The sequence below is a fragment of the Passer domesticus genome, chromosome 1, assembly GCF_036417665.1.
Source record: "Passer domesticus isolate bPasDom1 chromosome 1, bPasDom1.hap1, whole genome shotgun sequence".
NCBI classification, from domain to species: Eukaryota; Metazoa; Chordata; class Aves; order Passeriformes; family Passeridae; genus Passer; species Passer domesticus.
In genome coordinates this window covers 132088241-132103899 of record NC_087474.1, presented here as the reverse complement: position 1 = coordinate 132103899, position 15659 = coordinate 132088241, and the positions used below count along the sequence as shown (strand labels likewise).

The 15659-nt window shown below is 38.0% G+C and overlaps 1 long non-coding RNA gene across 2 annotated transcripts in view; it reads left to right on the top strand.

Moving 5' to 3' along the window:
- LOC135281242 (uncharacterized) overlaps nucleotides 1-15659 on the top strand; it is a 210084-nt gene that overhangs the window by 176594 nt on the left and 17831 nt on the right. For both annotated transcript variants that reach the window (XR_010347950.1, XR_010347951.1), the window contains exon 4: nucleotides 14667-14800. This is a non-coding gene — a long non-coding RNA (uncharacterized LOC135281242). The remainder of the gene's footprint in view (nucleotides 1-14666; nucleotides 14801-15659) is intronic.

The window sequence follows — 15659 nt, the reverse complement described above, 5'->3', positions numbered from 1 at the left end:
TGGTGCACAGCTGTGGTTATAACACACTTCTCTTCCAAGACATGAATGCATCACTGAACACGTGTCCAGAATGGGATTGTCTAGAGGAGCAGGACTTGAGAAACACTGTTCATTTCTAGAAGCAGCTGAAGGCAACTCATGAAAAAACTCTGAGAAAAATGTGATTATGTTTTACCCCATGTACTACGGTATACTTCAAAATTTTAAAACAACAAAGACCAGCTGTTGAAAGCTACAGACATTGTCCAGACACTAAAACTTTGGAAAACGCTTGGCTTTAGACTATCTGGTTTTACACACAGCTTGTGAGTGAGCTGCTTTGATGCAAATTTTGGTTATCTTTGTCAACACAATATGTTTACAGTCTGGACACATTTACCAAACATTGGATTTAGCTGTAAAAGTGAATTTCTGGAAGAACAATCACAAGGCAAGTGGATGCAAAATCAGTGACTCCAAAGGATGTGTGTCTTCTTGTAATACAGTATTATTAGGTAGGTCACATTCTTTTCTATATGAAACATTTTCATCCCTCTTCTGCAATATATAGCAGCTTTAAGTAGAAATTAATTGCTTTTCCCTCCATTTTGGGGCCCATTCACATTCTTTTGTTGAACAAAACAGAAAAAAAGCCCAGATATTTTGCACATAGCATCTAATCTTTCAATTTCTATCTATAACTTTAGCTGAAGTAATTTCTGTTGGTTACCTTGTCATACAATCATAGAATCAAATCATAGAATCATAGAATGACTTTGGTTGAAAAATCCATTAAGGCTCACTTAGTTCCAGCCCCCAGCCATGGGTAGGAACACCTTTCACTAGACCAGCTTGCTCAAAGTTCCATCCAACTTGACCTTGAACTCTCCCAGAGTTGGGGCACCCATAATTTCTTTGGGCAACCTGTTCTGGTGCCTCACCACCCTCATGGAAAAGAGGTTCTTCCTAGTATTTAATCTAAACCTATTCTCATTTTAAGGATTTTCACTCTTGTCCAGTCACTACAGGCTCTTGTCAAATGTCTCTTCTCATCTTTCTTGTAAGCTCTCTTCAGGTACTGAAAGGCCTCAGTTAGGTCACCCCAAAACCTTCTCTTCTTCAGGCTGAACAATCCTTTCCTCATAGGAGAGGTGCTCCATCCCTCTCATCATCTTGGTGTCCCTCCTCTGGACTCATTCCAACAGGTCCACGTCTTTCTTATGCTGAGAAACCCAGAGCTGGATGCAGCCCTGCAGGTGGAGTCTCACCAGAGCAGAGCAGAAGGACAGAGTCCCCTCCCTCACACTGTTTTGGACGCAGCCAGGATGAATGCATTCTGGGCAGTGAGTGGTCATTGCTGGATCATGTCCAGCCTCTCAGCCACCAACATTTCCAAGTCCTTTACATCATCCTTCTTATTCCTGAGGGGCTGTAGTAGTGGGAAATGGGCAGAAAGCAGATATTTTGATTTTGATAATCCTCACCATGGCTGATGACACTTCAGTGTTATGGCTCAGTGACCCAGGTCCTGATTTCTCCAGAACAGGACCTCCCAAAATTTCATCAGAAGTTGCAAATTAAATGCAAAAGAGAACATAGCAAATGGATTTTGGTTTGCAGCTGAAAGCAAAAAGGTCAGATATGTCATTCATTCCAGACAAACAGATGTAGGACGAGCCATACCCCTCACAAAATAACACAATATAACAAATTATATCTTATATCTTAGTGCATCAACTTTATTTGCACAATAACAAGAGTGTTTCCCAAAGGCAGACAGTTTCTAAGACTGTGCTCACATATACAATTTCCTATCACGAAAGTGACAGTATTCCAAAGAATTTCAGAAGCTAGAATCTATTCCAAAGATTTCCAAAAACTGAAAGCTTCAGAGTGGCCTGGCCAGGGAAAAGCCCAGTGTCCTTCTGAGTGCTGCAAGGGAGGATTAATTTCTGTTTGCTGAAAGCAGCTGGGTAGCAAGAATTTGTACCACTCCCAGGATCACTGTTTTACAGGGAAAATCTTGTTCTCCAGAAGTCTCTGCTCTGGAACAAAATTATGTATTTACTTAGTTAATTAGTTTATCTCTGAATCTTTTTCCCTGAGACATTTGAGGTACCATGAGTGAGGGGCACTTCAGAACATAAAAATGACTGTAATATATGATATTTGTTGTCTGCTTTGCATCTTTTTCAATCCAAATTTTAAAAAAATCAAATCCCTCTGCTTGATTGTCAACACCTAGAGTGTCATCTAAGGTGACTTTGTCCTTGTTCTTATATAGGAGACTCCGTAGTTTATAAATTTTATGTTCTGGTTTTGTTATTGTTATTGCTGTGTAGAATAGTACCCAAAAACCTTGTAGCACAGTATCAAAACCAGGCAGGTGACTAATCAGGCCTGTACAGGATCCATAGGGCTTTTCACTGCTCCCAGATTGGCAATTCCCATCTGTATTCCAGGCCTTGATTATGTGATATCATAACCCAAAAAAAATTTTTAAAAATCCTCCTCTGCCTTTCCACTTCCCATTTTGGACTTCAGTGTAATGAGGAGGTACTAGACCTGTGGCATCTCTAGCTGCCTGCAGCAAAGGTGACAGAGAAGTTGGTTTCCCTTATGTTTGAACTCATCACTAGCTCATCTTTTTCCCATAGGGACATTCTCCTCATGTGCCTTCGGGATTTCTTTCTTTAAGTGTGTCCATCCTTCCTGTACTCCTTTGTTTTAAGGTATTCTCCAAATCAGTATCCTGGGTAGTAATCAGAGGCTGAATTAGTTCAGGGAGTGTCCTGGTAATATCCCATACCCCGGCCCCAGGGAGGCAGCAGTCTTCCCTGTGAGAAGGGTCCAGTTGACACACAGGGTCCTCAGTTCCCTCAGAACGGAGTGACCTACTACAAATGCCCTTCTTTTCTTCCTAATACCCCAAGCTCTGATCCATCTGACAAAGTGCAACTGAGAGACCTCCAGATTTTTTTCTCTAGTGTCATCTGCCTGACCCTCTGAACACAGGGCCTTGTACCTATTCTGTAAAGGCACCTGGGAAGGTGATGAGTATTGGGAGGGGATTATTTTACCTCCCCTAGTAGAGACCCATTTACATTTCCCCCCATCTAGTAGGTCTCCCCCTTCTGCCACATGGCAAGAAGAGTGGGGCTCCTTTGACTCCTGCTGAGATTCTCTCTGGGTTGGAAGGGAGTAACTCCACCCGTCTATGTCTTTTTCTCTATCCTAAGACTCCTTTCCACTTCTTCCTTAAGCTCTGCCACTAGACTTACTATGATGAGAAGTACATCTCTGCAGCAGTTTTCTTGTGAGGAGTCAAGTTTCCCCACAGCCCCTCAGTTTAAATCCTGTTACGCCAAATTTGTGACTGTGATGCTATGCTGCATTTTCTATCATGTTACAGAGGTCTCATCAGTCCACAGTGAAAAACCAGGTAATTCCAGCATTATCAGTTTGGGCCAAGGAAGGGATTATTTCCACAGGGTTTTGGGTTACCTTGTTTTTCTGCTCCATTGCCTCCTACATATAAGTTGGGGAATTTGGCAAATGTGAACACTACTTAAAAGAGTAGAGCAGTCACACAGTGTAAAAAGTGTCAGAAATATCACTTTTTTAAAAACAAAATTAACTTTCTCTCTAGTTTCACATCACTTGGCATTTTTTCTTTGCTGCCAGGAAGAGGTTTCTTCTTCATTTTCAGAAGCAGAGTGTGGCACTTGACCACAGCGTGAGCATTACTCTTGTACTGTACCAGGAGAGCATAGCAAGGGAGGGAGGTCATGGAGGTGTTACAGAGGAATATTGCCGTCTTCAGAAACAGCAGGCTCTGATTGTTCCAACGGCCTTATTAAAGATTTTATTCATATTCTATCCAAGGATGAGGGAACAGCATCTGATAAGTTATAATTAAGGGGTGATGTCTCAAGATCACAGATAACAGTATATTTCCTCTGGATGTGGCAGTCATGCCAGATATAGTTTGAGAATATCTGTCTTGTCCTGGGTATGCAGGCTAGAAAATTATATTGAACAACTGTCTAACCACGATTCTCATCAAAACTCATAGTGTAGCTTATAAAATTTTTATTTATAGGCAAAAGAACTACAGGCACGTATCAATTTTTATTAAATAAAAAGAGAGCCATTTGCTTGTAAAATTAACAAACAAGCTGGCACTTTAGTGTCTGATGTATTTGATTTTTTAGATCAGTGTTGAAACTTTCCCCACAGAGAAGGCATTTCTGCTATTGTGATAGTTAAGAAACTATTTAATATACACCCACATTGTCTCCTTATTCTGGAAATGAAAGATATCATTGCTTTAGCAATCAGTATTCCATATTTTGTCTTGCTCCCTGCTGAAGTAAAAAACCAGACTGGTGAATCTGAGTACAGTTAGAGTGCTGTGCCAGGTATTACAGCTGTTTCCCTGAGAACAGGACAAAGGTCTCTCAAAGACTCCAAGGCACACAAAACCTTCTTCAGCAGAACCGCTTGTGCGTGTTCCTACATACATAGCTGGGTTTGTTTCCATCTGTGCAAAGAAGACCAAAAGAACTGAGAAAATGTATACTTTAGAGTTCTCTGAGATAAACAGACCTTGTAAGAAAGAAGTATTTAAATGTTTTGCTCAGGTTAGAGCTGAAAAATCCTAGAGAAAGCAGAAGGCTGGATTTTATCACAATCACTTGAATGCAAGCTAAATTGCATGGGTTTGATGCTTTTAATCAGTGAGTTTATATGAAATTTTAGAAAAAATTGATTCCTGACATAAACAAGACAACATTAATAGAAGTATCACCTATGACCTCATTTTTTATTGTCTCAGAAGTTGAGCAAGAACCTTTCTATATAAAACTATCTTTCTTTTTTACAGTCTAGTGGCACAGCAACAAAAAGGTTACTAAGAGAGCAGTTCAAGGTTTTGAAGCAGAAAAATATAACTGCATTGCAGCCTACCCTAAGAATAGCTTTCTTTTAACTAAGGTGGCTTTGGGCACTGTCAAATATTTGTATATTTTTTTAAGAATTTGGACCAATGTGATTTAAGATAGTAAATTATGAAAAATATCTTTCTACTCTCTGTCCCTATACATAATTTAAGTTTCCAGCATGTCTATCACAGTATTTTAATGGTCTGTTAGCACTGGGTTTCCAGCTTCAGAGCCAATGAGAGAAATAGTTAAGAATCTTAATATAAATAAATGCTATAATAAGGTTACCCAAGTCTTAAAAGCTGATGCAGTATGTTAAATTCGAAATGTTTCTCTCAAATTCACAGTGCATTTTAAATGCTACTTGCTTTATACTGTACAAAACTTGTTGTAAGAAAGCCTGGGAAGTGTTTTATATTCCTCAGCTAAGTGTGATAGAATACAAGGAAAAATGGTTTCCTGAATGACAAAAATTAGAGTAATTTAGGATTCTGTACTATATAGCTTTCTAACAAAATCTGAAAATATTATATTTCATTTTTTTCTGGGTTTATTACCTTGGTTATGTGGAAGATGGTGAGCATGGAGCAAATCCCTTGGCTCAACCATTGAGCCAATTATAAAAATTTTGATTTAGCAGAGGCAGAATTCTTTTAAGAGATTCGAGTCTTAAATGGCATCAGACTGTAAATGTGGGAAAACTTCACAACATTTACTTTCTAGACATAAAAAACTGAAAATCTGTTACAGATTCGAGTAAGAGAGAAGAGGGAAAGGAGAACCGCATTTCAAGGCAATTTTTCTAATATTGGCACAAGACCTGTAACATTTTGAAGTTATGCAATCCAGCACAAGACTCCAAAACCACACATGTTCAATATGAGTACAACACAGCCTGTCTGTGTTCCAGCAAATGAATCACTAGCAACGTAATTAGGCTTTTAGTTACACAAATAACAATATGTACATACAAATGAAAACCTAGTTTTGAAGTCCTCTTTGTTCCCTAAAATATCTCCAGCTGATAATAAATATATCAGTTTATACTCAAGGGGAATATCCAGTTAATTTGCCTAATTTTATCTCTATTCCTTCACAAAAAGAAATAGTAATCTAGATTTTGAATCAGCTGTATTTTGCATGTAATCTTGGAAAGGGGAAGTACATGATTTTACAACTGCAGTAAAATAATGGGCCAAGAAATGCACATTTTGATTTATAAATTCATAGTGAAGTTCACAGCTTTTCACTTAGTCTGCAGAAACCGTGTACTGGCTTCCATTTCTTTCCTTTCCAGGACAAGTATAATGTTCTTCACCGACACCTCTCATTCTTATGCTCATTTGCACATGGAAGAAGAAACAGGAGCCCTTTGGATCTGTATAACTGAAGTCCAACCATTCACATTTCCCCATCAACTAGAAATTCAGATGTTTTCCTTTTCATGACCATGAGGAGAGCATCATACACATCCATTTACAGAGTTGTCAGCATCAGCAACATTAGAGCCTCTGCCCTGGGGAAGGAAACCACTGAAAGTTCCCTTGGGGCATGCCACAGCTTCAGCATAAGTCTGCTCAATAGAGATGTTTTCATGCTGAATTATTCTCTGATGAATGAATAAGCTTTCTCCAATGAGTCAGTTGAAAAACAGCTTTAAGTGGAGTGCCCAGAAAATTTTATTATGAATAATACCATAATAAACACCAGAAGGTTAAAGTGTTTTAAATTTTCCTCCTTGTCTTTTGAAGCTATATTTGAATTTTTCTCTCTTGTACTATCCCTACAGGGCAGGAGTTATGTAACAATGCATTTCCACCCTTCTAAAGGTTTTCATGCAGACAATGACATTTATTCTGACCTTTGGAAGGGTACCATATCTCTTAATTGCACTTTAGGTGTTAGGAAATTATTTCTCTTTCTGTTAAATTTTGCAATAATAATGCAATTATTAAGAAATCTAAAGGCACATTATTTTTGTTTGATTTTTGAACTGTTCTATTCATAATCACTTAAGAGTTGCTAAATGTAACCAGAGCAGTCTAGCAAGTAATTCTAGGGTTCATTTAGCAGCTCAGTGATGTGTTACTTTTATCTTTTGCAATGAGGACATTACTTTTTGGTTGTCTTCCTGTTACACCCTTACTATTGCCCATAGGTATATTTGTTTAAACATGCATGTAAATTATACCTGTACTAGTGTAAAATAAACATCTAAGGGGGATAGTCACTTTTGCTGCTGTTTCCAAAGCAACTACAAAAGTTCACAGCCCTCGAGGTCATGACCTGCCTGCCTCACGCAGAGGTGCTGGATGGCAGCAACAACCATCATACAGAATCACAGATGCATTTAGGTTGGAAAAGGCCTCTAATAATATTTGTACTGAGTACAACTATTAACCTAACACTGTAAAGTCCACCATTAAACCATGTCCCTAAGTGCCACACATGTGCATATTTTAAACAGCTCGAGAGATGGAGACCCAGCCTCTTCCCTGGGCAGCCTATTATGATGCTCAACAACCCTGTCAGTGAAAAAATTTTTCCTAGTATCCAATCTAAACCTCTCCTGGTGCAACATTTCTTCCTGCTGGCCACAGAATCACAGAATCAATTAGGTTGGAAAAGACCTCTGAGATAATGAAGACCACACCATTGCAGACACAGGCCAGGATGCCATTGGCCTTCTTGGCCACCAGGGCATAGCTGGATCATGTTCAGCTGCTGTCAATCAGCACCCCCAGGTCCCTTTTCCACTGGGCAGCTTCCCAGACACTTTTCTCAAGCCAGTAGTACTGCATGCAGTTATTGTAAACCTTGTGCAGAACCCTACAATTAGTCTTGTTGAACCTCATATCATTGTCCTCAGCCCATTGATCCAGCCTGCCCAGATCCCTCTGCAGAACCTTCCTGCTCTCCAGTAGACTTGGCTTCATCTGCCAGCTGACTGAGGGTGCTCTCAATCCCCTCATCTAGATCACTGATAAACACATTAAACAGAACTAGTCCCAGTACTGATCCCTGGAGAACAGTGCTGGTGACTGGATGCCAGCTGGATGTAACTCCATTGACTCTTTGGCCTGGGCCATCAGGCCAGTTTTTTATCCAGCAAAACACTCACTCATTCAATCTGTGAGCATCTTTGACAAAGGAAGCTTCTGGTGCCACTGACATTGAGTGCAATGGGAAATAGAAGCTCTTTTTATACACAGCCAGAATCCTCACCAAATTTTGTTAGGCTATGACCAGAAATGGTGCTTGTTCTGCTGAAGAATATTAGTGTCTTTCAATTCTTTAAAATCCATCAGTGGAGGATGGATGCTTTCTACACAGTCAGGAAGTTGTCCTGGAGCAAATCGTGGCTTGATTGCATTGCCTGTTAACAAGTACTTGCTTTGACTTCAGAGTCTGAAAGCCTTTGCAGATCAGAACTCACAGCTATTGAAACTAGCATTGTCTCTCTTCTGTTTTTTTCTTTTCTCTATGACAACCTTATGGATGGAATATTTATCTTTGTTTAAACAGAGTCTGTATTTATTCACCTGACTCTTTTCACACATTATTTCAACTCGTTAATTTGACTATATTGTCTTTTTAGAACACCTAAATACATTCTGTCACCTAGAGTTATATTTCTCATATGTTCAACTACTAAATCTAGAAGCCAAGATTGCTCCTTGTTTGTTTCCTTCAAGCTTTAGAAGCAGAAACCAAACAGCATTTCTTCAGGTATTTCTTCCTGGATATGGACAGACTAGGTAAACCAACCAATAAATTTGCAATTCAAAGTTGCCATCACTAAGCACAGTTTATCTATTCCTTTTATGCTTTGTATCATAATAAGAAATATTTATGACAATAATGCCCCATTTTTATTCATATTAACATTGAAGACAGCTTACAGATATCTTGGGTTCTCCAGGTTTTAACTGTACCAGCTAGGCAAGCACTGGAACTTTTGTTGGTAGAAATGGCAAATGAATATTGGTATTTTCATTCCTACAGATTATGTTCTAATCAGGCACTTTTAAATTATCTAAAAATTGGCATAGAATATCAACAACAAAGTGAATCATGCTGGTGATTCTTTGCTTAAGATTTCCTCTAATTTCCGTAAGATTCTTTCCTTAAGATTTCCTCTGAATTCCTTTTTCATACTCTTTATGAGCATACCCAATTCACTTTATGTGTTTCAATTCTATCAGAGAAGAATTATTTTTTCATAGAGGTTTTTCTTTTAGAATGTGCTATGTCTCAAGACTGAGAATGGGGAATTATCACAAACAAAAACATCTGGCTGGATGCTTCTCCAGATGTTTCATCCATTTCTCTTCTTTATTTTAAATGGATAACTCAGAGGCTTATTTACAAAGGACCTAAATGATGCAGTTCCTGAGAAAGTAAAGATTTGTGAAAGCAGGTCATAAGTATTTTGAGAGACACATTTTGTTCTTTGCCAAACAAATGTAACTTTCAGTAATACTGTTTTTATTGCCCCTTCTCAATTGGGATTGGATGTTGACATATGCACTGTTTTCTCTGTAAACAAGTATGACCTCCTAGGACATCCTAGTCCTTCACTGACTTGTTCACACCAATATACTCTTGGTTTGTGTATTTCTTTTTGTTATAAAGGTGACTCTTATTAGACTGCATGCACTGAGTCTCTTCTGGCAACATCTCAGAACATCCTCAAAGCCAAAGTAATTCTAGGACCTTCATATTAACAGTTTGCTTTGGTCAATAGTTCTCAGTTTTGTTTGAAATAAAGCTTATCTGGGTACATATGTCCTGTTTTCTGGATCTTTTCAGAGTCAGAGTTTTTTCCTTAGACATATAAGTCTTTGTCACAAGTAGGCTTTTTTTTTTTCAGATAACCATTCCCAACATACGTTTTAAAAAATAAGATCTAATTTCTCTTTATCAGACTAAAATTCTACTCATTTTTACAAATAACAAAGGATATAATTATTCTTCCTATCAAAATAACTCAAATTTCCCTGTCACATGTGCAGACTTTTGGATGAAGATTCTGATATTTGTTTCTGTTGCACTTATTCCACTGCCAGCAGAAGTTTCAGGGCAAGGGACAGAGGTAAACCTCTTTCACAAAACCTTTAAATTTCTGGTACTGTTTTTGTAGAAGCTTATGAGTAAAAATTTGGAAATGCATTTGATAATTTTGTGCAAACTGTATTTCATCCTGCTCTCAGAGTGGCCATTTCTCCATCCAAATCTGTGTGGTTAAACTCTAGGTAGAGTCTATCCTTCAGAGTGAGTAGCCTTACTCCACACAAGCTAGATGGAGGGATAACACTCAGTGTTTGCAATTTCACATTAAAAAAAGCCCATGGATATCAGAAAATGTTGTGATGAACATTAATAATAGGATAAGGTCAAAGGCAAAAACATCAGCTACTTGTCAGTCTCTATCACGAGGAATAATGAGTGATTGCAAACAACAGAAGGCAAATAGTATAATCATAAATGAAAAATAATTTTCTCAACATCAATCTCAACAATGAAGGAAAGATTTCCGCTGAGGACATTGTTGGCTGCTGTTACTTCATCCTACTATTGTTTCTGAATTTTTGAGGGTTTTCTTGGAAGAGAAAACTCTAGGGAAGAAAATAATATCAAATAACAGGACTGTCAAGAATTAGGTTTTTTATACAGCTTTAGCTGAATTATCCTCAGCTGCTATTCTAATCTTTCTTTGCTTTATTTTAAGTTTATGGTTTACCTAAGAAAAACTCTTTAAAAGTAAATATATCTTCAAGAATGCATTCCCTTTATATGCATATTTTCTCAGAGTCAAGCCAGAATTTTATAGCATGTTCCAAATTTTTCTTTCCACACTTCCTGAACGACAGCAGTATTTCTCTCTGGAGATTTTTAAATGTCCCATTAAAAAAACCCAACATCCAAAAAATGTTGGGCAGTGGTCACTGGACACATGGAAACCTGGTTACACAAAATCTGCTCCAAGCCTACGCAGCTGGACAGTGGGCTGGCACTGACTGCTTGCTAGTGGAGCTTCCTCACCTTTTCCTGAGAATGGAAGTGGACACTGTGAGGGCACAGCTCATCCTACAACTTACAGAGGGCAGAGTTTCTGGACACAGGGTTATCTTTTTTTTTTGCCCACAGATGGTCAGACTCCTCACAACACTGATGCCCAGACACTGTGAAGCTGCAGAATCATAGTTCCTGCTTTTCAAAAATTGATTCAACCTGGATTCCATGCCAGAAGTCTGCCATGAATTTCACCAAGCAGGGTTTTGTGGCAAGGCATTCTGGTTTTTGATATCTTTGCAAACTAAGCCATCAAGACCTGACATAACAACAGCGGCATGGAAGGACGCTTTTGCAATATTTTTTCTGTCTTCATTTTAGAAATCAAGAAAAGAGCCTGAAGGCTTTTGTAATTGTAAACTTTAATTTTCACCTCACTGTTCAACTATTTTAGCATTTATTCCCACAATGATACATTACTGTGATGTAACCCCACACTGTTAAGAACATGGAAAACCAGATGCAGTCTGTTTCACTCCTCCTTTTTTCTCAAAAACAAACGTAAAACACAGCATAAATAAGGGATAAAGATGTCACCAAAGAAGGAAATTAATTATGCTGACTGAAAGTGTAAACATAAAGCTTGCATAGAACTTAATCCAGTTTTGTAAGGCTCAATTCAAGTCTTTGCTAGTACAGAATATTGTTAAACTTACTAATGCTCAAATAATGCATGTGAAAGCATTATTCCACCCACAAAGGACAAATTTTTTGCTTACCTGTTGCAGGTACTTTTTCCAAGAAAAGGATATGCAAATGTATATTCTGATAGTTTTAAAGATGAGCACAAACCATAGGAAAGGTGAGGAGATCAAATGGTTTACATTGGGGATTGCAAAACAGAATCTGTAAAAAAGCTCTTCTGTGTCTCTAATCCCCAGAGTTCATCCATGCAGTATAATTTGACACGTATATGAAATTTGCAGATTGGCTTTGAGAGCAACTGTCATAAGGCAGGACCTTTTCTTTACTGAGAACTAAAAGGTGAAACCAAAATATTAATTTATCATACGGGGGTATCATCCTATATATTTTTCCTTACAGTCAGGTTTTGGTGTAATTATTTTATTCATATCAGCAGCTAGAAATTGAGATCTAAAAATCATTAAAATTTACAAAATTTAGTCTTTAAAGCAAATAATCTGCAAAGGAAATAAAAGAAAGATAAAACAATTTTTTTTCCTTAATCCAGATAGTAAGAATCTAAAAGACTGGATGGCAGAATTTGGATTCCTAAATCCAGTGTATAAATGTCAAGCTCCAAAATAAGTTAGAAATTATAACTCTTTAAATCATGACTCATAAGATGTGCAACAGCATGCTTGCTTTTTCCTTAGTCACATTCATTAAAAATACATGGATCCTGCATCAAAAAGATACCACAGAAGAGCTGTAACTTCATTTAGCTTATTTATAGTTCTATACAAATTAAAAAGCAAATTTTCTTATTTAGCTTGAACAACAGCATTCTTTTCTCCTGTGTAAATTAATGTAATGATATAGAATAAGACCTTACATGGTAACATGCCCTCAGACACAAAGTCACATGAAAGTCCTACGTGATTGATTCACATCATATCAAGACAATGGGATGCAGTAGAGATTTTAGTTTGCATTAAACTGAATGCAGACACAAGTGCTTCATATTGAATATTTTTGGGTTTTACAACAGAAGGTATTCCAGGCTTCTTTACATATTCACAACAAAAGTCACTGCTGCAAAAGTGAGTAGAGAGGCACAAGTTCCCTTTCCCAGTACGATTGTTGTTACTGATAGTTCTTGTTCTTCATGCAAGAACCAGGCTCAGCTCCACAGTGCCACCCCCATCTTCTCACATTCATTCACTCTGTTATAGAGGAAGAACAAGGCGCCTATGGATCCTGTTCATGGTAATTTTTTTAGAGGCAAAACTCACCTAAGGAGTCCCCTTCATTTAACCATTTACTCTTTCACACATAGACTGACATAAATATAGCTGAAGAGGGATGCAAGATGAATGAGCAAAGCAAAAAGAATAACTAGCTGGCAGTAAGCAGAGATGATTTTTTTTTAAACTGGCATTAACACTTGGAAAATATTAACATCAATCTGGAGTCTTAGCACAGCATTCACAAAGGCTAGCACACTGTACATTGACATTCATTGTAGGAGATGGGCATCTGGAGACCCTTGCTTTTCTACAGGTTTTGAATACAAATCTCTGTACAGGAAGGAGTCATCTTCCCCTGCTGAGGATTTGAAGGCATGGACCTCCTCATTGAGATAATCACTTCCTTCTTTTTGACTACAACTCCAAAGAAAGAAGCATGTCAGTCTTTACACGAGCAGCTCAGCAACACAAATGTTCATAAGTAGACGTGCAACTTTTCTCCTACTTTTGCTAAATTAGCAGCAAACTAAGCTAAAATCTCCTACCTCTCAGAGAAAAATACTAAGCTCTGGGCTATAAGAGTGTCCTGTCCTGTCCTGGACCATATTCACTTGCTCTTCCTAAAGCTTATCCCTTTACTGGGTCTATATTCCATTAAGACAAGGCCAGGTATCAGGCTGCAAAATTCTTGGCCTTAGATATTTTTGACTCAGTATTTTTTGACACATGATACTGCTCTGAAATAGAAAAGCTAAGGGACACAGATTCCCACAGCTCCATAATAAGGATCCCATTACTTTCTACAATGCTTATCATTATTATTGCAACCTTAGAATAAAAATAATCAATAAAAGTACTATTTTCCCTACAGTTTCCCTCTGACATAAGAAAAACTAATACAACAGTCTTGTAGAGCAGAGCCCTGACTTCTAAGAGGGCTAAGAGGAAGTTATTTGTATCTATAGTGTAGAGTTGAATCACAATACACCATTTTGAAGCCCTGTATGCTGGACATCACATATTTCCTAGAAGATACCCAGAAGAGTGCTTGGTGGCTTCTCATATGCCTTCTATTTTTAAGGTACATGTGACCGTGGGTGAACTGAATGCAAAGATTCAGATGGCACCTTTCAATGCTGTACTCCTGAAGGATTTATGATTTTAAAAAATATTTTATTGGAATGTTTTCATAGCCTGTTGAAAGTGAGGACCAACTTCACTCAGAAAGGCAGTAAAAAATGTCTGGCAGCACTGATGGATTTTGTGCTGCTTCAACTTGCTGTTTGTATCTCTGTATGTGTGTAGAGTTTGTGCTAATTGCCCAAATTGCAGTGCCATTTATATCATAAACAACACATGAGATGTAGTTGTAGATTATAATTCAATATATTAATGCTCCCAAGGAAGACATACAAAAAAGCACAGACTTTATCATTGCATTTTCACTGAGGGTACCCCATTGATTTTAATGATCTTTATAACCTCTCAATCCTATAAATGTGATAAGATCTATGTCAAATAATATAAAATACCCTTATGCTTAAAATGTAGATTTGGGGAAGATAAAAGAAATAGAGTTTGAGATTAATTCACTTCCAGTGCCACATAAATCTACAGAAGACGAAATATCTATTATAAATAGAGTGGAAACAGGAATGATTTGCTTTGATTATGGAATGCAAAGTAAACCACATTGCAATGCACTCAATCTTTACATTTATTGATTGTAATTTGTATATACTACTCTCTTCCTCCAGTAGGGTTAATCTCGCTGTGTGTTCTCCTATATGTGTTCCAGGTGCCATTTCTATTTGAAAAGTCTGTGTGCTTGTAGCTATGCAAAACCACCAGCGACACATTTTCTGTGGGGTGGAGGAGGGGAAAATAAGATACTTTGTACCCACTAATAAGACACAACATTTTGTAAAGCAGGTAATTTCTTTGTTCCTATTTTGTTTTGGCATATTTTATAATCTTCCTGCAAGTCCTGATGTGTTTTAACGTTTACTAATACCATTTCTTCCTGTAAGCACTTGATGCTATGCACAAGACTCCCTAACATCCTTACAGAGCAAAACTCCTTCTGTCATCCTGTGGAAGTCACAACTCCATGCCAGTGCTCCCAAGCAGAGAATTACTCCTGGTCATTCCCACGCCATGTAACAGATGATGTCAGCATGAGCAGATGCCTAGATAATATCCTCATTTCCTCCTGCTACTGGAAGAGTTTGCCTCTCTGTTCATCTTTTACTTATTTTGCTCTTGATAGCATAAATATATTAGCAAGCATTTTAATTTTTATTCATCTCCAACACCCTGATTTCTAAGGAAACAAAGATTTCTCCATACAGAGATAGATATCTCCAAACAGACATATCTCCATACCACCATTGCTGTCAATACACAGTGCATTGGGATGAAAAGTTAATCCCCTGTTGCTACAACTACTGTGGTTAAACAACTTTTGGAGCTATTTTAGTGACAATCAACAATCTGCTAGTGTTTGATCTATTTCAGCTTCTGAACAGATTTGCAGAATCACAGAATAGCAAAAGCATTGGGGTTGGAAGGGACCTCTGGGGATCATCTAGCTCAATGTCACTGCTCAAGCATGGGAGCAGGTTGCACACGATCATGTCCAAGCAGTTTTTTTATTATTCAGAAGAGACTCTACAACCTCTCTGGACAGCCTGTTCCAGTGCTCTGTCACTCTCACAGTAAAGAAGTTTTTTCTCATATTCAGAAGGCACTTCCTGTGCCTCAATTTGTGCCCATGTGCACTGGAAAGAGT